The sequence below is a fragment of the Humulus lupulus genome, chromosome 1 (genome assembly GCF_963169125.1).
Source record: "Humulus lupulus chromosome 1, drHumLupu1.1, whole genome shotgun sequence".
Classification (NCBI taxonomy): Eukaryota; Viridiplantae; Streptophyta; class Magnoliopsida; order Rosales; family Cannabaceae; genus Humulus; species Humulus lupulus.
In genome coordinates, this window is record NC_084793.1 from 73,495,735 (window position 1) to 73,519,928 (window position 24,194).

Below are 24,194 nucleotides of genomic sequence, written 5' to 3' on the forward strand. Positions count from 1 at the left end.
CAACATAAAGATTCCTCCTACTAATATGTCCTTATAATATTTTGGACAAAAATACCTCTGACATTCAAATACGCACTCTCTCTCTTAGTTCGAACTCTCTTTCTCTCTAACGTCTCTCATTCTAATCTTGTAGATCTCGAAAAAAAAATACCAAAATTTTAAAAAAATAATCTGAAACAGACATTTGAGTGAAAAAATATGAATCTCCAAAGTTTTCTTCAAATTTCAATGCAGAGTATCGAATTTGCATCGATTTTGCATCAAAAAAGCATTATTTTGGTCAAAAATCAAGTTTTCAGGATTGCATTGCAAAAGCATCGAAACACTACCGATTTTACATCGAAAAAACATCGTTTTGGCAAAAAAAACTAGTTTCCATGATTGCATTGCAAAAGCATCGAAACACCATCGATTTTGCATCGAAAAAGCATTGTTTTGGCCAAAAATGAAAATTTTATGATTGCATCGCAAAAGCATCGATTTTGCATCGAAAAATCATCGTTTTGCCCAAAAGTCAAGTTTCATGATTGTATCGCAAGAGCATCGAAACACCATCGATTTTGCATCGAAAAAGCATCGTTTTTGCCAAAAATCAAGTTTTCATGATTGCATCGCAAAATCATCAAAACACCATTGATTTTGCATCGAAAAAGCATTGATTTTGCATTAAAAAAACATTGTTTTGGCCAAAAATCAAGTTTTCATGATTGCATCACAAGAGCATCGAAACTCCATCGAAAATGATGATTTTTTATGCAAAATCGATGGTGTTTCGATGCTCTTGCGATGCAATCATAAAAACTTGATTTTTTGTTGCCAAAACAATGTTTTTCGATGCAAAGTTGATGGTGTTTCGATGTTCTTGCGATACAATCATGAAACTTGGTTTTTGATCAAAACGATGCTTTTTCGATGCAAAATCGATGGTGTTTCGATGCAAAATCGATGGTGTTTCGATGCTTTTGCGATGCAATCATGAAAATTTGATTTTTTGCCAAAACATTGTTTTTTCGATACAAAATCAATGCAATTTTCGATGCTTTGTACTGAAATTTGACGAAAAACTTTGGAGGTTCATATCTTACACTCAAATGTCTGTTTCAGATGATTTTTTTTTTAATTTTGGTATGTTTTCGAGATCTATAGGATTAGAATGAGAGAGAGAGAGAGAGAGAGAGAGAGAGAGAGAGAGAGAGAGAGAGACGTGTTTGAATGCGATGGATATATTTGTCCAAAAAATTAAAACTGCCATATATTTGGGATAGTAACTTATGTTGGCATTTTGAAAATTTTCACTGTATTATAGTGCATATACCTTGAAATTTCCTTTTTTATTTTACATATACACAATTTTTGTGACAGTACAAACAAAGGTATTCTTTTCATTTAGAATATAATTAGGATTAATGTAGTATTTTTAATGGTTTATAAATTTTTTTTAAATAAAGGAGAATTTCATTGAAGGCTATAAGTCAGCCATAATACAAGTGGCAATGGGTTTTATAATTGTAACGACCAAAATTTGCTAATAAGGCTTAGAGTCTTGATTAGCGTGCCTGGAGGGTAATAAATGATTTAATATGTTAATATGTGAATTTATGTGAATATGTGATAGAGATGCATGTTTAGTTGAATTAAATATGCGTGTGAGCCCCGTTTGGATATTAGGGGTATGTTTGTGATTTTAGCCCGTTGAGGGTATAAATGTGATAAATGCAATGTGTATGTGATTTATCTGCGCAGCACGATCCGAGATAGTCCTGGGGAGCGGTTAGCCAGAACGTCAGAATGGGGTTGAGAATCCGACTCAGGGTGAGTCGAGGGGGTTATCGGGTTATGGAAATAAATATTCGGAGATATATTTGAGGTTAGAATGTCTAGGAGGGAATATTGGGGAAATTTACCATTTTGCCCTCGGGGATGTTTTGGTACCCCGAGCCTTAAGGTAACCCTATAGACTTAAGTTAAATGAAACGAAACTTAGAATTGTTTAGAACATTCAGAAACCGACTCTTTCCTTCTCTCTCTCTTGAAGTTGTCTTATTTTCTTTATCTCCATTTGAGCTTGGGAGAATTCTTGGTGAAATCAAGCTAAGGATTAAGTAGTGAAGCTGGGAATCTTTGGAGCTAGAAGCCTGAGGCTTAAGGACCAAATTCAGAGACTAAGTTCAGCAAGGGTAAGCTTTAAATTGCAAGGTTTTAGCTTGAAGTTTCTGCTGGTTTTTAGAATATGCATGTAGTTGGGTGAATGATTGATTTTGGGTTTTATGAGGTTCTTGGTTAAGTTCTTGTTAGGTTTTGCAGCTGTGATTGTCTTAAGACTTCTGTGATTAATGTTTGGATTGTTAGGTTGATTTTTAAGGATGATTGGCTGGGTTTTAGAAGAGAAAATGGAGGATTTTTCTGGGTTCGAAGGGTCGGGCCCGCGGCATTGTTCTTGCTGAGCCGCGGCCCTCCGAAGCATTTGGGTGGCTTGGAAGAAGGGCGGGCCGCGGCATGCCTTAGCTAGGGCCGCGACGCGCATGCCATGTTTTTGGGTGTGCTCTCGGGTTTGGGGGCGGGCCGCGACCCTTAGTACCATTTTGTGTTTTTAAGTGTGTTTAGGCTTGGGAACTCAAAGGTTAAGGCTCGGGATGGATTTTATCACCTGGATTGATAGAATTCAAGGTCCCGGAAATTGGAGTTTTGGCTCAAAGTTATTTAATAGATTAGAACTTGATGGATGAATATTGTTAATGTGTTGTGACCAGGGTTCCGGCGAGGCTCAAGTTAGGGGACTGTGCTCGGGATATCGGTGCTCGAAAAGCTCGGGACACAGGTAAGAAAACCTATGTTCCCATAGAGCTTGTATGCAGGGTTGAGCCCCAATATGTTTGAATTGCAGGGCGTAGCCCTTTGATTGAATTTGTTATTGTTCAATATATGTTTATTATGCTATGAATGCAATTGTGTAAATGTTCGGCAAGAGCCGGGGACGGCGCAGGCCGAGGTCGGCAGGGGCCGGGAACGACAAAGGGTCGGGAACAGCGTTGGGCACGTTGAGTGCAAGGCCGAGTACGGCAAGGGGCCAGGAGCAGCGTTGAGCACGTGGAGTGCAAGTTGCCAGGGCGAGACCCTAAAGGATACCTGGGATATCCTCACGGTGTGGACCGCAAACTCAGGGCCTGGTAAAGCGCCTGGGACGGCATGGCCGTACGTGTTTAGCCTATTGATGGCCGGTTTATATGCTAAGTGTTTGTTATGCATATGTGTTATGCTTGTGAGGGTTTTCTTGCTGGGCTTCGGCTCACGGGTGCTCTGTGGTGCAGGTAAGGGCAAGGGAAGAGTCGACCAACCATGAGTACGGAGAGCATGAAGCGACGCATACATGTTTGGCCTGCCTAGATGCCACAGCCAGTGGTTTTGAGAGATGATTGTATTAAAACATAGATTTTGTCGTCTAGTTGACTTAGTTGTACTTATGTGCTGTAAATATTTATAAACAGTATTTTGGGATCCCAAGTGTCAAACACTTTATGATTTTTGGTAAATGGAATTATTTTCAAGGTTTATAACTCTGTTTATGGCTTAATTACACTTTTTGACCTAAACTCTCGATTAGCGAGTTGATTGCACATTTTAAACTCACTTAGTAACGGCTCTAAGGAAGTAGAGCGTTACAATAATTCTTTTTTCATAAACATATAACAACAAAATTTCTTTTAACTTCATATAATAAATAGCATGACAAATATTATACAAGACAAGTTATCTAATAAAATTAGATATTCACAAAATATATTAATTATTATGTGATTTAAAAAAATATATTTCTATACAAAATATAAAGAATAAATAAACTACATTTATTAATAATATTTCAAAAACACTAAATCAATGTACAATAAGCATAAATATTAAACTCATAAAAAAATAATAAACAAATAAAGAACAACAATCAATACTACCTTGTGACAAAAAGTTTACAAACATTGTATAATTAACTAATAATAATAAAAAAGATAAAATAGACTTGAGACTGATTGAGAAAAAAATGCACTATATTGGGTAGAAGCCCAATAAAAGTAAGTAAATAAAATAGAGAAGTTTACATAAATATAAATATGGGGAAAAATAAACATAGTTTCTATATATTTACAAGAAAAATAATGATTATATAAAATATGGTAAGTTTTGAAAAAAAGAGTTTAAAATATGATAATTTCATAGAATATAAAAAATAGATTACCATAATCATAAATACATAAAACTCTCTCTCACTCTCTCCTTTCTCTCCCTCACGATATCTTTATCTCTTTTCTCACTTCTTCATGCTCTCCTCTCCCATTTGGTTTCCTCATCTCAACCCTCCACTAGCGATGCTACCTCAGCTCCTGCCCCTGACGATGACGTACTTCCGCCTCTCTCCTTCTTCTTCTTCTTCTTTAGATCTAGTTTTATTTTTATTCTCTTTGTTGTTCTTCTTCTTTTTCACATCTGGTTTTGCCATTTTAAATATGATTTTGCACTTCATATTTAATTTTTTTCTTCTAAACATAACTGTAACCGGTTACAGTCACGATCTATTCTAGTTTTTGGATTTTTTTTTCCAAATTTGTTTATGTAACCGGGTACAATGGCGTCTCTTTCTTTTTATTCATATCTGATTTTTTTTTTTTAATTCTAGTTGTAACCAATTACAATAACGATTAATTTAGATTTGTTTATTTAGATCTAATTTTCTTTTTCACTCATGACTAAGTAACTAGGTACCATGATGATTGGTTCTTTTTTTTTTAGATCTAAGTCTGTAACCAGCTTCGATTATAACCAGTTTAGTTTTTTGTTTGTAATCCTATTTGTTTCCAGGTCTGGCTAAGTAATCGGTTACCATCGCAACTGGTTCTTTTTTTTCATATCTATTTTGTTTTTTAGACCTAGCTGTAACCAGTTACCTTCACGATCAATATAGTTTTTTTTTTCATATCAATTTTTTTTTTCAAATCACTAAGTAACTAGTTATAATTCAGTTGATATTTTTGATAATGATACATTACTAAAAAAAATCAAAATTATTTTTATAGTTATAACTAGTTACCACAATACCACTTAAAAAATAAAACTAATTTTTATTGTTATAACTAGTTACCACACATCACTAAAAAAATTGACAATGACACAAGATTACTATCACAAAAAAAAAAAAAATCAAAATTATTTTAATAGTGGTAACCAGTTATTGTGGATAAAATGTTGATTGAAGAAGATAAAAAATAAAAGAAAATAAGAAGAAATTGGAATAAAAAGTATGGTGATGAAGGCCTCAGATTTTTTTTCTTCAAAGAATTTTGTAAAAAATATATTTTATAAAAGATGAATGATAAATAATAATACAAATAAATTAAAATTATAAAAATATTCTCAAAACATATCAAAACTAACTATTAAAATATGGTATACAAATATATGGGGGAAAACTCCCATAAAAATGTAAACAAAAAAATATGCCATAAAAACTTAAGAAAAAAAAACTACCATATTTTTCAAAGTTTAAGAAAAAATATCATATTTGGTGTAATTTCCTCAATAAAGTATGAGAAAGAAAGGAAAATAACAAAATCTAGGAGTGGCAATTTGGGTCACAACGCGATACGAATTATTGTGGGTTAGAGTCATGAAAAATAGGTGTGGGTCAAAATTGGGTCGAACCTGAATGACATGATAATTTTTTGGGTTGGGTTAGGGTCAAACCCGTGTGACACTTAGTGACCCGCTAAAATTCAGTATTTCTTTAAAATTATTAAATTATAGTTAAAATATTACTTATTTTCATATAAAATAAATCTTAAGTAGAAAGAAAACTCCTTGAAATAATATAACATAACTTATTCACACTTAAATAATTAATTAATATTAAGAATTTTATTCATTGTATTGATATTTTGTGATAAATTATTTAATTCATCATTTTTGTTATTTGAAACTTTATATATTTTATATAGTATATTATTCAAATGAGTCAAATAGATTGATATAACTAAAAAAGATAAATGCTAAATACACTCTATATTACACTCTCTTTTGTACTCTCTTAAATCAACGAATGACATGTGGATTTCACCAATGATTTGAAAAAATATTAAAATATAAAAAGTTAAATAATATCCACATGTCATGTATAGATGAAAGAGAGTGTAAAAGAGAGTGCAATAGAGAGTTTACTTAGCACTTCTCATTAAAAAAATGTAAAATAAATTAAATATGTGATACTAATCATGTCGATCAACATGTAATGTAGGATAAATCTAGTCGACACGTGAACACGATGGGTCGACACACAAACATGACAGGTCCGATTAGGGTTAAGGTTTCTTAACACGAAACATAAACGGGTCAGTTTAAGACAACTAACCGAGATTTAGACACACTAACATGCTATGACACGAATTTCCACCCATAACAAAATCATTCTTACAAAAGGACAAATAAATCTCACAAAAGGACAAATATCCTCTATTTGAATTGATGGAAAATATATATATTTTATAAAATTATTTAGTAACAAATATGTAAAGGGAAATTTCAAGGTATATGCCCAATAATATAGTGATTTTTTTAAAAAAAAATGCCAACATAAGTTACTATCCCAAATATATGAAAGTTTCAATTTTTTGGACAAAAATACCATTGTCATTCATACACTCCCCCTCTCTCTCTAACGTCTCTCATTCTCTTACACTCTCACTTAGGGGTGCACATGGGTTGGGTTGGCCGGGTTGAAGACATTTTAATGAGCCAACCCAATTACATCAGCCTAAAGAAATCATAACCCATTCAAGATGATTTTATTCTATAACCCACCCCTACTATCTATTGCATTGTTTGGTTTGGGTTGGGTTGAACTAATTTGTAAACTTCAAAATTTTAAAATTCATATCAAATTTAATTTTGAAAATCAATAAATTATATTCTCCAACCTAATAAAGAAGTTTGAAAAAAAACCATCAAAAGATAAACACATGCCAACAAAATAATCATATCTTTGTACTTAACCGCTCAAAATTAATGGCTTATAAAACTGTAAACAAAACAAGCCTTGAAATATTACAGTCATCCAAACATAGTTCTTCAAGATATTACAGTCATCCATTCCAGTCACCCATTTAATATTGAATAAGCACAACCATATTTGTTTGGAGTCTTCTCTTTTGATCCTCACCTTAGTTGGATTGTCTACAATTCAATAAATAAAAATTAAGCAATTTAGTGAAAATAAATAAACATAAAAGAATTATATTATTAACAAATCAAAATCAACTTATAACTAAGTATAGTTAGACATAGAACTTTACAAATAAGAATAAAAAGAACAAACAAAATAAATTAAAAACTTAAGCACTCTTAGATTAACAAGCTCGTGCCAGAATAAGGTAAGAAGCTATACAAAACTCACAACTGAATCAGCAACAAGAAAATTTCACTGCTAGCAACATGAGATATGGCTTTACTTGATTTCCTGGTGTGTTACTACTTATCACCCTCATTTTTTCCACAACATGAATAGAGAAGCTCTCAGTTCAACGTCCTCCTCACTGTCTGGACCTATTTCACTATCGGCCTCAATTTTGTTAGCAAGGATTGAACCATATTTGATCACACCAATCTACACCAATTTGTCTTATAACAGCTGTAACAATATAATTCGCTATTATAGTGATAGAGCCAATGTCATTGAATTCTCCATATCCTTGACCCTGGAATGCACCCCATAAATCTGCAACAAACATCTAGGCTCTTTTAGACAAACATCACTCAAGAACAGAAAATATTAGTACCAAATTATTAATCTAGAAAAATTACTAAAAGAACCAATAGATTTAATAATCAAGAACAACTTATTAATTGAAAATAACAACTTACAGTACATGAAAAATCAATCAAATATGATATTATTAATAACCCAAAATTAGTATATGAAAAAGCATAACAATGTGGAATGTATGATTAATAAAACAAAATATTTGCTCAAAGAAATAAAATTGTGCAATATAATATTGAAAGTGAATGTAGTCTTTAGGTCCCTATATAATCTTTGCTTACAGAAATATACACCAAACACAGTATATGTATCATTGCTTGTCGCAGAGCCTAAAAAAGTATACAACAAACACCAAACAAGCATAAAGATAATATAGAATAACACATATGTAAAATCAAACATTGATTCAAAAAATAAATTATAGATGTAACGACCCAAAATTACTAATAAGGCTTAGGAGCCTTGATTAGTGTGCTGTGAGGGCATAATTGGTTTACGTGATTTAAATGATTAATGCATGATTATATGATAAGTATGCTTATATGATTATAACGATATATGAGATGCATGATTATGAGTATTAGTATGCATGTAGGCCCTATTTAGATTATAAGGGCATATTCGTAATTTTGGCCCGTTGAGGGCATAAACGTGACTATTTGTGATTAATTGTTAAGATCACATTATTATGTGGATGTATTTGCAGCATAAGGCTTGAGGCGATCTTGTTCTGCGGTACTAGTTGAGAGTCACGATTGTGGTAAGTAATGGTTAGTTGAGGTGGTAACCATTAGTAACCTTGGTGTTAGTGGTATTGGTGAAATAAGAAAGGAAAAATGGTATTTTAGCAAAGGGTGGAATGACTGGGTTACCCTTGAGGTTTAGGAAGGAAGTGTTTAGAAGGAGGGGTAGAAATGTCATTTAGGTTTTTAAATGAGATAAACTCAGCTGAAGTTAGCTTTTACATTTTAGGCTTTTCTAGAGGAGTTTGGCCATTTAGTTCAAGGGTTCAAAGGGGAAAGGAGGAGCTGAAGTTGAGAAGCTGAATTTCTTGAGGAATTTGGGAGTAAAATAAAGCTTTGGAGGAGGATTTACAGCTAGTAATCCTTAGGAATTTCGAAATCTAGAAGAGGTAAGAACTTCAATTTCTAGTTTTGAATTCTGCTTAATGTTCTTGAGAGTTTTGGATTATGATTTCTGAAATCTGGGTTTGGGATGAAGTTATGAGGAACCTAAGCTTGAGAGTCTGAGAATTGAAGCTTGGAAGGACATTGAAGCAACCTAGGGTCAGATTCTTTCATCAGAGATAATAAATCTTGACCTTAATTGTCTGGATTTTCTGGTTCAAGATGGTGTTCTTGAGCTTTAGAGCTCAAGTTTGGGTTTCTATGTTTGATGATGCTTTTAGCTAGTTTTTGATGTTGTTAGATTGTATTGGGTGAGCTATAGTGGTTTAAGGACTTGATTTTGAGTTTGGTGGAAAATTAGGATGGATTTTTGGAGCTTTGGCTCGGGGAAGTTCGAAGGAAAACCCAGAAAAATCTTGCATGTGCTAGTTGTAGTGCTACAACACTAGGCTTCATTTTCTGGGGAGATTTTGTCCCTGTTTGTAGCGCTGTAGTGCTCACCTAGTGGCACTGTAGTGCTACCCTACCTCCAGAAATGGGGTTTTGGGTATTTTTCTTAGGGTTTTTGCTTGGGGGCTCAAGGGTCGATTCTACCACCCCGTTTGGTGGAATTGGGCTTCCCGAGAGCTTGGGATTGGTCTCGAAGTTGGGTTATGGAATTGAGATTTAATGATGGTTCTACTTTATGGAATGTGACTAGGTGTTTGCTAGGGCTCGAATCGGGATCGTGCTCAAGAGTAACTTCAATTAGCCAAGCGTTCGAAATCAAAGGTAAGAAAACTGCACCCGGTTATGTGGTTATGTTGGGACTAAGAGTTCCCTATACTTGTATGTGATGTCATAAGATGGTATTATGCCATGGGGACATGTGATAAACGACCTAAGAGTGTCGGAATCAATATTTCCGCACAGGACGCGGCTCGACCACTGGTAGCTGAGGTTAAGTATATAATCACTGAGCTCGGCCTAAGTGAGCCAGAGTCAGTGGGATAATCAGAGGGTGCGGCCCAAGGGCGTCGACCCTGGATATTGTGTTATATGTTTATTGTTATGAATTTGATGATTATGGCATGTTTATTATCTGGATGATTGATTATTGGTTTGCAGATTGATATCGTTGATTATGTGAACAATGTGACTTGCTGAGTATCTGTTTGGTGATCTGTGAATTATCTGACTGTTGATTGTCGCTTATGCTATGCATTATGGTTTTCTTGTCGGGCCATGACTCACGGGTGCTACGTGGTGTAGGTAAAGGCAAGGGCAAGGTGGACCAACCCTGAGTTGGAGAGCTCTGGGGCTGAATGTACATAGCCAGCTGATCGGCCGCCACGACCGAGGAATGGTACAGGGATAGGAGAACCTAAAATGTCTATTTTTCCATTAGAGTGGCCTACGGTTGTATATAAACTTTGAAATTTTGTAAACTGTCATTTAAAACCTATTTTTGAGATCCCATATATTAAACGTTTATTTTAATGAGAAATTTCTTGTTTATAACAAAAATCTTTTAACCCTAACCTAATTACGACTTTAGGGTCACGTGTTCAACTATACGACTTGATTAGCAAGTTTTGCACTTTTATAACCACACAATGTAACGACCTTGGTTATCCAGGGTGTTAAAATAGAGCTGAGTTTAGATAAAATATTCAGAAAAAAACTTGATCAAATCATAGAATAAAATAGTGAAAAAAATACATTTCTCCCAATCAAGAAAAATAATAACTACTTCCCTTTGAAAGCTCCAATATTTGTTTTAAATCTGATTTCAAAAATAAAAATAACATAACAATAAATAACAATTATAGACATGAATATCAAACCAAAAATATGGAGGAGGAGGAAGACTAATCTGTTGGTGCCGTTGTGGTGAAGAAAGAAGATAGCTATGTGGTGGTGGTGCTGTGGGAACGAAGAAGACTGTTGTGGTGGTGGTGTCGTAGTGCGTACGACTGAGAAGAGTGCGATGACATGAGTGAGATATGGGGAAGATAGCTGGTTGTGGCTGATGGTGGTGGACGGTGGACAGTGAGTCACAGAGTGAGAGTTGAGCTTGTGAGTCAGAGAGTGTAGTGAGGAGAGTGAAATGTCGGCAATCAAAATTTAGGGTAAGAACTTAGGAGGATAAGCTTTTATATTTAAGGATTTAGTGTGTATAAAAAAAATTAAAATATATGTCTAATTATTAATATATAGTTGGGTATATTGGGTTGGGTTGGGTTAATAATTGTAAGGAGCGTTTCCGAACCGTGGACTATCGGCCTGCTTATTTTGTCACCGAATGGGCTTCGGCCTAGTAACACTCGGCCCATTTTGGCCCATTTTCGGTGTGGGTTGGGTTGGGTAGTTGACCCACTATCATTTTTGGGCATCCCTACTCTCACTCTCTCTCAATCAGATCTCTCTCTCTCTCTCTCTTTAACGTCTCTCATTCTCTCACACTCTCACTCTCACCCTCCCTCTCCCATTCTATTCTTGTAGATCTCGGAAAAATACCAAATTTAAAAAAAAATATATAATCTGAAATAGACATTTTAGTGAAAAGATACTAATCTCCAAAGTTTTCGTCAAATTTCAGTGCAGAGCATTGAAAAAGCATCGTTTTGGCCAAAAATTAAGTTTTTATGATTGTATCGCAAAAACATTGAAACACCATCGATTTTGCATCGAAAAAAATATCGTTTTGGCAAAAAAAAAAGCTTTTCATGATTGCATCGCAAAAACATCGAAACACCATCAATTTTGCATCAAAAAAAGCATCGTTTTGGCCAAAAATCAAAATTTCATGATTGCATCGCAAAAGCATTGAAACACCATCGATTTTGCATTGAAAAAGCATTGTTTTGGCCAGAAATCAAGTTTCATGATTGCATCGCAAGAGCATTGAAATACCATTAATTTTGCATCGAAAAAATATCGTGTTGGCAAAAAAAAATCATGTTTTCATGATTGCATCGCAAGAGCATCGAAAACGATGTTTTTTCGATGCAAAATCGATGGTGTTTCGATGCTATTGTGATGTAATCATGAAAACTTGATTTTTGGCCAAAATGATGCTTTTTCGATGCAAAATCAATGGTGTTTCGATGCTTTTGTGATGCAATCATGAAAATTTGATTTTTGGCCAAAACGATACTTTTTCGATGCAAAATTGAAGGTGTTTCGATGCTCTTGTGATGCAATCATGAAACTTGATTTTTGACTAAAACGATGCTTTTTTCGATGCAAAATCGATGTAATTTCAATGCAAAATCGATGGTGTTTCGATGCTTTTGCAATGCAATCATGAAAACTTATTTTTTTTTTTGGCAAAAACGATGTTTTTTCGATGCAAAACAGATGATGTTTTGATGCTTTTGCGATGCAATCATGAAAACTTGATTTTTGGCCAAAACGACATTTTTTCGATGCAATTTCGATGTTCTGCACTGAAATTTGATAAAAACTTTGGATGTCATATCTTTTCACTCAAATGTCCGTTTCATATAATTTTTTTTTTAATTTTGGTATTTTTTCAAGATCTACAATATTAGAATGAGAGAGATGAAGTGTTTGAATGCTAATGGTATTTTTGTTCAAAATATAGTAAGGGCACATTAGTGGAAGAAATGTTTATTTTGACATATTAAAAAATTTCAATATGTTACATGAAATTTTCCTATGTAAATTTATATCTTTCAATTTTTATTTATTTATAATAAATGTAAGTATAGATGGGAGTTGGTTTTTTAAATGACAAATCCACAGCCGACTTAATCATTAAAAAAAATCAGATCACTAACAATATAATTTGACGATCTTTCTAGTTAGATTGATTTGACTTGGTCAGAATGGGTGGATAAGATGAACAATCTAGTGAATTTGAAGGATACAAAAAGTTCTTGTGATGGACCCTTTTTCTCATGTGAAAAAAATAAATGAAGCCAGATTTCCACTAGTGTCCCAAATTTTCAATAAGAGACAATTAATGGTATAGTTTTTATAGACAAAAATCGTTCATGGTTTGGATAGATAAATATATTTCTCCAGACATAACCTTCCAAATGGCAAATCAGCCTTTATCTCCATATAATTGAGACTAGATTGGTTTAGAGGGTTCAGAAGCATTAGGTGGGAAGAGTCACTCACGAGAATGAAGACAAGTGTTGCCATTTTTCAACTTTTTATTTTGTAATGACCTAAAATAGTTCTCGTTGTACAATAGAGGACCACTCATTATAATATGATACATAATGATTAAATGAAATGGTATCCACACATTGAGCTATTCCTATCTTGATTAACACAATCACACGACAAAATACACTTTCTTTTTCACAAAGCTTTTGTTTCTTCCTATTCCTGCTCTACACTTCCCTCACCTATCCACCTCCTTATCTTCTACCAAAGACGGCTAATAATAATAATAATAATAAATGAAGCACTTTATTGTTAGTTTGGATATAATAAAAAAAATAACAATATTTCAGGACATTCATGATACTTAATTGGTGTAATTAATTATATAGTTATTTTATTTTAAATTAAAATAGTGAGACTCGATACTTAATTACATCAATAGTATACCATAACAAATAATGATGACACTACTAATGACTTTAGCAATACTTATAAGAGAATGATGAAAATGATAAAAATAAGTAAGCTATACAGAATAAATAAATATGTGATATATTAATAAAAATGTTATAACTCCTACTAATGTATTGATTGAAAAATAATCTTGTTAAATTTGTAAAAATACTAATTTTTTTCATAAAATTATATTATACTCAATGAATATATACATGGCTAAGGGGTGAATTATTATTTTTTTAATTAATAAAATAGTTGACATTAATAAATTCTTTACATAATATTCTTTTCAACAAACTCAACATCCTATCATGAAAAACATAGAAAATACCACTTTGTAATAACAATTTTTAAAATACGAAGTTAAATAAAGACACTCTCCTTTCAAACTATTAATATTCAATCTTTCTTTTTTTAGAAGATGATGACGCGGTTTTTTGCCAACAGTGAATTATGAAAATAGCAGAGATGGATTAGTGCTTAATGACAAATCGCAATAAGAAAATGATGTTTAAAAACACTAGAAAAGAAATATTAAGAACACTCGTCTTTTTACGTGGTTCGGAGGTTAACATCCACCTAGTCCACGAGTCTGTATTATTACTGTTTTTCTCTCTAAATTTTGACAGAGTTTTTGTATTACAGAAACAACACCCACCTTCCTCATCCAAGGTCTTAGTATTTATAGAGAAAATCCATGGACCAGATAGGCATTGGGGTCATCACGTGAATCAAATCCCTAGTGTGACCTGTCTCACACTAATTATAATTATTACAATTTATCCTAAGGTATGGTCTAATCATTAGGTAAAACTGATCATGAGTCCTCAGGAATAATTCGGACATGCGATGTCTTATCATGCACAATTATATTACATGTCCGGAATTTCAGAGATTTGTGGACATGTTATATCTGACCATGCACGTCTATATAATGTATCCAGGTTTATAAAGATCCAAGGATGCAGCAGATCTCTAGCGTACCCCGAGTTGAGTGCGGCGTCAGCTCGTGTCTCGGATGCTATGCTTTATAAACGTTTTCAGTTCATGCCTACTGCTTTATATTCACCAGCTCGGGCTATAGACCTGGGGAATCGTGCTGCCTTTACAGAGAAAATATGGATTTGTGGATCATCTATTACAGTTCTTGGCTAGCCAGCTGTATCCGAGCGTGCTAAAAGACTCGTGCTGAATTTTAGGACGTACATTTGCCCCCAAGTCCTTGCTCGTGTTCTATGACGTCATCTTCTGACTTACACCGCGGGGACTTTTAAACTTCCGTCATGATTATCCAGGCTTGCCCATTTGTAGAGTCCCAAAATATTTACTTAGCTAGCTAGGTAGTAGTAGTAGTAGTAGTAGTTAGTATTAGATAGTAGTATGTTAGATTCTGAGGATTTTGGTTCAAGACGGGACTTAGTTGGAAACTTGTAGCAATAGTATGGATTTTATAAGTTTAATCTATAGTTTAGAAATATTAATTATAACATAAGGTTTGATTCATATTGTTGGTCCTAGATATATTATTATAACCTAAGGTTTAGATAGAACCATTAAGAGCATGACACTTATCATAATTACGCTTATTTGAGGATTTAAGCATTTTAAATGGATAATTCAATAATAGAAGAATCTAGAAGCTCTAGAACCTTCCAGAAACTGTTAGGATTGAATTATGACTCAGTAAAAGCTGTTGTCCAATTCAATTTATGCTAAAAAAGTGCAATTACGTATTTAATATATTCACGTATGCCGATATATCGCAGCATAGGGGCCGATATATCGCCTAACGGAAGATATGGAAAACACGTCGATTTTGCACGAACGAAACCACGATCACTCGGGATATAGGGTTAGGCAATATATCACATAAGGTGGACGATATATCGGCCCTAGGAGTGGTTTTTCGAACTCCGAGGAATCCGAGCTTGATTCATCCCTTAACCTCTTGACTTGCCTCTGAATGTTTTTGACCGAGTCTTAAGCATCTGTTAAGCGAATATTCAAATATTTTTCATTTAATATTCATTATTTTATTCAAGCCAAAAATGAGATATTTTAATTCCTTGAACTCTATAAATAGGGCCTAGTACTCAACCATTTTTGTTCATTCTTCAAGCTGTGTTCAGAGCCTCCAAGTTGCTAGGATTTCTATAGAAAGATAGACTTGGGTTTTGGGGATAAAAGCTTTATCATCTTAAGCTTTATAAACACTTGGGTAGTGAGATAAAGTGTGTTTTCGATATTTAAGTGTAGATCGGTTCTAGTTCATCCAAGGTGTTTAAGTTCTTTGATTTAAGGTTCTTCTCGGTAAGTTTCTTCTTTGATGGTTTACTTCCTTTCCATCTTTTTTCTTTGGAAATACTCACCATTCTTATTGTTGGTTTTAGGAGTGTTCCAAATTCTGTCCTTGTTCTCAAATATCCCGATTTTGGTAAGGAAAATAGGATAGATTTTATATGTTTATATGATATGTTATGCTTATGTTATGTTATGTTATGTTATGTTATCTTATGTTACGTTTACATTATGTGTAGTATGTTTATAGTCCTTGGGCACATGACTTGTCTAGATAGCAAGCCCCAATAATTTATGGGCATATGACTTGCTTGGCTAGCAAGCCCCACAAATTTATGGGCATATGACTTGCTTAGTTAACAAGCCCCAAGAAGTATGATGGCCATTGTAGTCTTATATGATATATGTTTTATAGTATATGTTTATGATATAGTCTTATATATATGATTTATGTTATATGTTGTTAGTAGATTTTCCTTGCTGGGCATTAGGCTCACTCATTTATTTTTTTTAGTGTGATGTAGGAAACTAGATACGGAGACGGAAGGATTCTTGGTGGCTTGACTTGTGTGTTGAGGATGAATGGAATAGATGGGTTGCGTGTCGATCGAGGATGACGTTTATTTTAGTCTTTTAAAATTATGTTTTGATGTAATTCCACAACTAGTTTTTTAAAGTTATGTTTTATGTTTTGTAAAAAATGGGATCCCATACCATATCACATTTTATTTTATATTTTTACTCTATTTTGTATTAGTACAATATTTTGAATTTTCAATAAAGATATGTTATTTCTTATGATTGTATCAAAATAGTAGCTATGTCTAATAGTTTTAATGGTCCAAGGTCTTAGAAATAGTTGGGTCATTACAGTTGGTATTAGAGCAACGATCCATTTGCATGAAGTTCTCCTTGATACACACGCTCAAGCTCCGAATCTAACCGCCAATGTAAGTGTTTACGTTATAGTTGTTATGATTATGTGTTTAGTAAACGTTCTAGCCCTTATGTTTTTAGTTAAGAATATTTGTAAATTAGTTTATTTTCTTTATTTATTTTATTTATTATCTTTGCATTTATGATTGTATATAGTGAAATTTTTTTTCCAAATAAATATCATTGTTATTTTTGAATGACATGTATGAGTTTGATTTTTTTTACAATTATAATAAATAAATTTTTTAATAAATAATGACCAAGTTCGGTGAGGGTGGATACAAATCAATGAACTGAGTTCTATATTGAGAGTTAGGGGGGCATAGTAGTGGGAACGATTTTACTGATCCCAGCCCTCCCTCAATATGGTTAACTTTGGAACAACGACGAGTTTCAAGCCTAAGAATTAAGTCATATAGGATGATTAAAAATAGACTTAGAAAATAATAAAGACGACTTATCTTTCTAAGTATAGAAACACATCCTAATTATAAAGAATGCTTATATAATTCTTTTCATAAGAAGTCATAATTAATAGGTCCGAGTTATGTTTTCTTAGATTAAGTTTTGCCTTAGAGCCTATTAGGGTAAGTTCTAACATGTTCTCGATTGTTAGAACTTTTGCTGAAGATATCGGTCAGAAGGTCTGCACGCACGAATGTTAATGCCTCCAACGTCGCTCCTGAGACTAATGAAGCCCAACCTGTTCGAAGAAGGGGAAGGCGTGCAACCACTGCTGCTACTAACCAAAGTGCATCGCCGCCGCCGGTTGACAACACCGCATAAATTGTCAAGCTACGACAATAAGTGGAAGAATTGCTGCAGCAACAGCGACACAGACTCAGCCGTAATCGCAGCCTCAGCAAATGTCTCAAACACCCCATCAAGTTGGTCCTTATGGGGGATGGCCAATGGAAAACTATGCCCTACCCAGGTCAGCACATAGAGCCAATGTATGAGAGGTTTTGTAAGCAACACGCTCCAAACTTTGAAGGGACAACCGACCCCTTCGAAGCGTAAAAATGGCTTAGAAATGTAGAGTCGATCCTAGTGCACATGAACCTCGGCAACGCAGACCGCATATCCTGTGTTTCGTCTTTGCTTAAGAAGGATGCTAGAATATGGTGGGACTTAGTTTAGCAGACTCACTATGTCGCCACCATGACATGGACCAAAGTTGTGGAGATGTTTCACAAAAAGTACTACAACTCGGCAGTTATCGCTACAAGGGTTGAGGAGTTCGCTAGTCTGGAGCAGGGAAACTTGATGGTAGTAGAGTATGCTCGGCAGTTCGACCGATTAGCTAAGTTTGCACCAGAGATGGTTCCAACCGACTTTCTGAGGGTTACCAAGTTCGTTAAAGGACTTAGACCAAAGATTGAGCTAGGGGTTAAGCTAGAAAATCCTAGAACTACTACGTATGTCGATGTTCTAGAAACGAATATAGAAGTAGAAAGGCTTCAGGCGAATGTTAGTAAGGAGGAAGCCAGTAAGCTTGCGCCTAAGCAGCAAAGTTAACCTTAGAATGGTCGGAACAACAACCACAACAACCATCAGTCTAGCAACAATAATGGTCATAAGAGAAGGCATCCTAACAACAACCAGTCCGACAACGATAAAAGAGCATGAACAAACAATGGAGGTAATAAGTCAGGTTATGTAGAATATCCACAATGCTCTAAGTGCCAAAAGAAACATCCTGGTGAGTGTCATGGAAACACCAAGGGATGCTTCAACTATGGTCAGGAAGGTCACCAAAGAAGGAAATGTCCCCAGCTCAAGCAAGAGGAAAAAAAAAGGGACGACAAGATGGTTCCTGCCAGAGTATTTGCCTTAACCCAGGGAGAAGTTGAAGCTAGTAGTTAAGTGGTCACATGTCAGATTCATATCCTCAATAATGTATGTTCTGTATTATTTGATTCAGGAGCAACACACTCGTATATCTCGTTAGGAATGATAGGGAAATTAGACGAACCTTGTGAAAGATTTAGGACTAGGTTTGTGAGATAGTTGCCTTCGGGTGAAGTAGTTTTATCATCACGGATAGTACGAGGCGTACCGATCAAAATTGAGGACGTAGAACTTCAAGGAGACCTGATAAAGTTAGAGATCAAATACTTCGACGTAATACTGGGCATGGATTGGCTAGCAAGGCATGGCGCAACCATCGACTGCAAACGTAAGCAAGTGATGTTCGAAACTCCTGACGGTCAGAAACTATGCTATATGGGAAAAGTTTTAGGTCTACATACGCCACTTATTTCATCTCTCAAAGCTCAGAGGATGATAGAAAAAGGATGTCACACATTCTTAGCCAACGTTGTAACGTCCTACGTTTTTGGGTACCTTTAAACGACTCGGGTCGGGATTTTTCCCCCGGGTTAAGAATATTATTTTAAATAATATTATATTTTGTTTGTAAGTATTCCATGAGTTATTGCTGGCCAAAATATGAATTTTGTGATTTTAAAAGTCAAGATAAGACTTTCGGTCCTGGACCGACACAAAAACCCTGATCGGGTAAAAATCTCGGAAAATAAAATGAAAAATCATGACAATTATATTTTGGGCATAAAATACATTCATAAAAGTTAAAGTTTGGTAAAAAATAATAAACCTAAAAGAAAATGGAAATTTTAAGGCATTTTGTGGTAAATGCCTAATTTTGCCGAAATGGGGAATTTTATTCCATGAATGGACCTTAGGTTAAATTTTATTATGTGATTAATTAAATTAAATGTGAGAGACATTTAAATTAATTAATTAATGTTAAGTTTGGTGATTAAAACTTAATAAGAGTGAAAAAATGGGTCAAAAGCCAATTTGGATTTTTCTTCTTATGAAACCTTTATTAAAAAAAAAAAAAAATGAAATGATCATATATGGCAAAGGGTGGCCGGCCATGTGGTGTTTTAGAGTGGTGTGAACCCAAATTTTTATAAAATTTAAATCCCATTTAATTAAGAAGTCAAGTGGGCAAGTGGGAGGAAAACACTTGAGTGTTTTTGAGATAAATTAGATAGTATATAACTCTTCCATCCCTCCCCAACCGACCACACCACCCTCTCTCATTCACTCATCTGATTTTTTAAGACCATTCAAAGTGTTCTCTCAATATTCAACCTCAAGAACACCAAGGAAAACTTGGAGGCTAAGTCTTGGTCTAGGAAGTATTTTCCCTAAGGTAAACATTCACTAATCTAGGCTTTTGTAAAGTTTTAAGCTTAGAGTTTCAAATAGCTAATTAACTATGTTGTTGGGGGAAGTTGGTTAGAGTTTTTGAAAGGTTTTGGAGGAGCCAAAGCTAATAGGAAGGTCCAAACCTTAAGCAAGAACACCAAAGAGGTAAAAAGTTTGCTTTTGATGATTTTGTTGTAGGGTTTTTAGTTTTAAGCATTATTTTGTATATCTAATGCTTAAAGTTTCTTGTTGGTGATGTAATAAGGTTATGGTAGTTGCTTAATAATTTTTATGATGCATGTGTATTGATTTTTGAAAATGGGAACCAAAACCCCCAAGGGTTTTGTAGGATACCCTAAAACAAAACATGTTTTGAGCTGTGACTTCCAAGGGATCAAGCAGCCACTGTGTATTGGTTTTGTAAAATTAAATTGTACTGTGATGTTGTTGAGATTGAGTACATAAAATTGAGCTTTTGAAACACTAAAAAATGTTTAGAAATGAGTAAGTTATGCTATTTCAAAGTTTAGGTAAAAAACTGTTTTTTCGTATTCTCATTTTCGGAACCAAGTTTGGACAGCCACTGTATAGGGCAAATGAACCCAGTTTTTTCTAAAATTTTGTGGACATATTTCTGGCATAACCTATTAGTCCACTGTAAAATTTGGTAAGAAAATATTAAACGGTTTGAAAGTTATTAACTGTCAAAGTTTGGAAAAAAATAAGGACTTGAAAATAAGGTCATTTTTACCTCATTGTTGGAAAATGATTTCACCAATCAAAAATGCTCATTTTGACCTAAGATTTTACAAAGACCTAAATGGCATAACAAAAATGGAATTGGGAAATTTTGGTAACAATTGGGTAAGTAAATTTCAAGTTATGAACTAACAAAATATGTAGTTAAAAATGTGAAAAATAGGTTTTTCACACTTAGTGTAAAAATGAGATTTTGGAACATAAGGTAAAAAGTAAAATTTTGTTTATTTCAAGATATAAAATGGTAAGTCTTGAAATCATATTTTCACTAAAATTAACCCTTTGAGTTTAAATGAATTATTTTTATTAAAGAGTTTTTATTCTTTCTAAAAATAAGAGATTTAATTTATTAATAGTTAATAAATTAAAAGAGGGTTTAAAACCCTATATTTTGATAAAATAATTAAATGAATTATTTTTCTAGTAAGTAAAAATTGATTAATTTCTTTTGGAAAATTAATTAGTCAAGATGAGAAATTTATAACGGTTTTCCTAATTAAGACAAATTAGGCAATTTTCTTAAAACAGTTTTTAGATATTAAAAACCTTAAGAAAACAAAAAGGAAAATTTAAAGAGTTTATTTTCTTTTAAAATAATTAAGGAATTTATTTGTATTTTCTGGATATAATACCGGCTAAAATCTTACATATTTTAACCGACTAGTCGAAAGTGCGGGTTAATAGCGATACCTTGAAAGAGTAAGATTTTTAGCGGGTTGTGGGGAAATACCATTGTGATACCCGAGCCTAGGTATCGAGACCTTAGGATAGGTCTCCCCGAGACTTAGGGTTTAGTCTCGAATATTTTGTATAACTTTCCTTAATAGGTTTAAAACCAAATAAGGATTGTAAATCCTTACAAATGACTTTTATTAAAATGACCAAACTGCCCAAAATAATAATAATGAATTATGAGTGCCATAATTAATCCGAGTATACTGTATGGATAACTACAGTATTGGCTAAGCATAACTGGACTGAACGTTGGAGGGTGAAAACTGCTGAGCGCTAAGGACTCCAAGTAAGTCAACTTATATTGTATGGCTGCAACATGAAATGATTATTGTCTTGTATGTTAGTATAGGGATACATGCATATACATAGGCTGTCATAGAAAGTTGCTTAGAGACGTTAGTCTAGTGAGTGCTGATTTAGAAAATATGAACGGTAGAAGTCCGTCATATCCTAGACGGTTGATCCCCGTCACACTGCTTGATTTTATTTATGTCCGGTTCATTACCGCGACGAGTGGCCATGAGATGAGGATAAGCTGGTTAAACCTAGGGGCGCCAAGATAAATGGGACCTAGGGGCCCTCATGCTTACTTAATCATTGGACGGTTAGAATCCGAGCAAGTGCTCTGATAAGTTATTCCTGGATAGCAGCCGCGAATATTGGCCATTCCGTGAGAGTGCCTAGAGATACTAGGGGTTGCCAAGATTGAGTGAGGCTGAACACCCTAGGGGCAGCTGCTCACCAGCACCACTGATTAACATAGAAGTCTCCGTAAAACTGTGTAAATTGGATTACACTCTTGAATAAGTAGCGATGCCCTAGGTAACACGATAGTTACCCTTGATGAGAATATTTATTGGCTAGATCTTAGTGTGGAGACTCGGTTCTCTTTTACAGATTAGCAATTATGTTGGAGGGCGCGTTACGCCTGAATTGTTGGAAATTGTCGAGCGTTGGTCTCGAATTATATGGTGGTATAATATATCTGCTTGCTCTGGGATTTTCTTAGTGTAGGGATATAATTGTTGATAAGATATAGTTGTGATATAATATATCTGCTTGCTCTGGGATTTTCTGAGTGCAGGGATATAATTGTTGATAAGATATAGTTGTGATATAATATATCTGCTTGTTCTGGGATTTTCTGAGTGCAGGATTTTTATCTAGATGTGAATTAATTTATCCTTGGTTATCAGGCATGACCATAAGTTTGCCAGGACGCTTTAGCGTTCTTGAAATTGATTGTGTAGGGTCCGGATGGGTCCGGATCCCTATTTCTCTATCTGCTTTGTTTGGAAGTTGATCTTACTAAGCGTTTTCGCTTACCAAGTTGTTTCATGTTGTAGGTAAGAACAAGGGCAAGGCAGAGCAGTGAGCGCTGGAGTCTTCCTTGCAAATGTACATGTGGACCAACCTTTTGGGAAGCCTTTTTATTTTTGGAAATGTTGTGTAATTTTCCTAAACTAGGCTCACTCTAATCTTTATAAAACATGTTTGTAACTAAATGTTAAGTATGGCCATACGACTTTTTAAATTTTTTTTTTTCTATGGGTTTTTGAGATATTTTGTTAAATGAAAACATTTATATTTCCGCATTATCGAGTCTTGAAAATCCGGGTCGTTACAAACGTCATGGATGTGGTAAAGGAAACACCACTAAAGGTTGGAGACGTCCGCATGGTAAAGGAATACCCAGAAGTATTTCCTGACGACTTACCAGGGCTGCCGCCGATTCGGGAGATAGACTTCACAATCGAACTAGTACCGGGCACCAAGCCTATTTCAAAGGCACCATACCGGATGACACCGAGTGAACTCAAGGAGTTAAAGACGCAGTTAAAAGAACTCTTAGATTTGGGTTTCAGTAGACCAAGCCATTCGCCATGGGGAGCACCGGTTCTATTTGTGAAGAAAAAGGACGGAAATATGCGGATATGCATAGATTACCGCGAGCTGAATAAGGTAACAATTAAGGATGAGTACCCGCTACCTTGAATTGACGACTTGTTTGATCAAACTCCGAGGGGCAACCGTGTTTTCAAAGATTGATCTACGGTCCGGGTATCACCAGCTCAAGGTACGGGAAGAGGATATTCCCAAGACGGCTTTTAGAACTCGTTATGGACATTACGAGTTTCTAGTTATGTCTTTTGGTCTTACCAATGCTTCAGTCGCATTTATGGATTTAATGAATAGGGTCTTTAAGGATTACTTGGATAAATTCATCGTAGTGTTCATTGACGATATTTTGGTGTATTCAAAGGACGAAGCCGAGCACGAGGAACATTTAAGGATGACCTTGTTATGACTAAATGAGCATTAACTTTACGCCAAGTTTAAGAAGTGTGAATTTTGGCTGTTGCAAGTAGCATTCCTTGGCCACATAGTATCCAAGGAAGAAGTTGTTGTAGACCCATCTAAGGTAGAGGCTGTGAAGGATTGACCAAGACCAAAGAATGCGTCAGAGGTAAGAAGTTTTCTGGGATTAGCAGGTTATTATCAGAGGTTTGTAGAGGGATTTTCTAAGATAGCCACTCCGCTCACTAACCTAACCCGGAAGCAACAAAGGTTCAACTTGACGAATAAGTGTGAATAGAGCTTCCAGTTGCTTAAGGATAAGTTGTGCTCAGCACCAGTACTTTGTGTACTGACACCCAACGACAAGTTTGTAGTCTACTGTGATGCGTCAAAGCAAGGATTGGGTTGTGTGCTGATGCAGAATGACAAGGTGATAGCCTACGCCTCAAGGCAGTTGAAGGAATACGAGCAACGCTATCCAACGC

At 34.7% G+C, this 24,194-nt stretch overlaps 1 long non-coding RNA gene across 1 annotated transcript; it reads left to right on the top strand.

Moving 5' to 3' along the window:
* Window positions 1-19,554: 19,554 nt before the first annotated feature.
* LOC133803699 (uncharacterized) lies at window positions 19,555-23,612 on the top strand. Its single transcript, XR_009878117.1, has 4 exons — window positions 19,555-19,921; window positions 20,004-20,082; window positions 21,633-21,697; window positions 22,758-23,612. It is a non-coding gene; the product is annotated as an uncharacterized LOC133803699 (long non-coding RNA).
* Window positions 23,613-24,194: the final 582 nt, after the last annotated feature.